This window comes from Carlito syrichta, unplaced genomic scaffold (genome assembly GCF_000164805.1).
Source record: "Carlito syrichta isolate Samal-C Ts95f unplaced genomic scaffold, Tarsius_syrichta-2.0.1 Scaffold291050, whole genome shotgun sequence".
In the NCBI taxonomy this organism is placed as follows: domain Eukaryota; kingdom Metazoa; phylum Chordata; class Mammalia; order Primates; family Tarsiidae; genus Carlito; species Carlito syrichta.
Window position 1 is genome coordinate 1 of NW_007235146.1, and position 1,811 is coordinate 1,811.

At 42.7% G+C, this 1,811-nt stretch overlaps 1 pseudogene; it reads right to left on the reverse strand.

The window, feature by feature from the left end:
- Positions 1-228: 228 nt before the first annotated feature.
- LOC103256669 lies at positions 229-1,202 on the reverse strand (annotated as a pseudogene).
- Positions 1,203-1,811: the final 609 nt, after the last annotated feature.

Genomic DNA, 1,811 nt, shown 5'->3' on the forward strand with positions numbered 1-1,811 from the left:
ATTGTAATACTTTTGATAGCAAAATGTGGGGGTCATTAGTAATTATACCAAAAAACCAGATGTAAATTGAAAAGGTCTCAGGCAGTCCAGGACTATCTATCATTAGCCAAGACATATGGTCATCATAATTTATTTTTGTTTTTTTAATGGTTCATGCATTATCTTTATAATTCAATAAAAAGGCAGTGATCATTAGATATTTCATGTATTTTCTCCTCTGAAAGGTTCTCAATTCTTGTCTCTGAAACTTGTAAGCATCTGAGCAGCTTCAGTCTGTATCTGCTTATCCTCCTCTGTGTGTGCTGGATAGCCCTTGGCTTTCATTAACCAGAAAGCAGCAAGCTTTTTGTTGTGAAGTCTTAAGTATGTCTTTCCTAAAAGAAGCAAGTTTTTGCTATAGAAGTTTGGATCCACTTGTTCTGCCCTGTGAAAGTAGCCTAAGACCTCCTCATAGGTGGAAGTAAGAGGAGTTGCAAACAGCATTTTAGCAATTCTTCATTGATACCAAGGCATTTCAGCAAATGTATAGCACCATATGCCCATAAGGTGAATTGAAGTGGCATCTTTAGGGTTCAGTTCAATTGCTTTCTCAAAATGCTCCTTGATAATGTATGCATTTGCAATTTTAACCTTGATGACTTCACAATCTCCAACATCACTAATGCAGATTGCATACCACTTATGAGCTGCAAAATTTGACTCATTTTTTTCTAGTGCTCTTTTTGCATACTCTAGGGCTTCATACACCAATTTTCCTCTTCTGAGGTTCTGCTAAGTTGAGCTACATCACGTGATGCCTGTGCCAAATGCCACAGTAACTCTGCATCATCACTTTCCTTGCACTGGGATAGCAACTGAAAAAGTTTTTCTGTTTCTCCACTTACATACAAGTAGTCTGCTTGGTCAAGGATTTCTTCAACTTTGGTGGCGGCATGAACCACAGCAGCCCGAGAAATGACTTGATAAGTTTCAAAACCCAAATAAGACAAGACTGAGACTAACAGGCCTTTTTTCAAAGTTCCTGGGTTTCCCATTACCCGGTAGGGAGCAGCGAGAGCGGACCGGCGGGGGTACCCGGAGCCGCGGAGTCGACAGGGGCCGCAATGCCCGTGGCTGCCACAAGTACCCGCAGGGAGCCGAGCCCCCAAGACGGCTCCATGTCCCAAGGGCAGGAAGCACCACAGTCGAGTGGCCACCACCATGGCCTACAACTCGTCCGCTGACCCTTCACTCCTTCGAGTCACCCCAGTGCGAACTGAGCCAAAACAGCATCATTCTCGAGAGAACCGTACCCGCCCGCTTCCATAGTTTATTTTTATTTATTTATTTGTATATTTTATTTTAAAGATGTGGGGTACAATTCAGGATTAGGTATACAAGTGGACATCATACAGGAAAGTTTGGGCCTCCCTTTGTCCCCACTTTGCCTGGTTTGAGATCAGGTACCCTTGCTGATGTTGTGTCCCTCCCCCACCCTGGTAGTATCCCAATACTGCCAACCCCTTTCTTACAGTATTATGGTACATGTTCAGGGTCCGCTTATGAGTGAGAACATATGGTACTCTGCTCTTAGTTTCTGTGATGGACCAATGAACGTGATCAACTGTAAGTTCATCCAAGTTGCTGCAAAGTCCATATGTTTATCCTTCTTTATGGCTGCATAATATTCCATTGTGCAAATGTAACACATTTTTTATCCAGTCCAGTTCTGATGGGCAGCACAGTTGGTTCCATGATTTTGCTATCGTGAACAGTGCTGCAATAAACATGCGAGTGTGGGTTTGTGCATGTATCTTTTTTGTAAATGATAT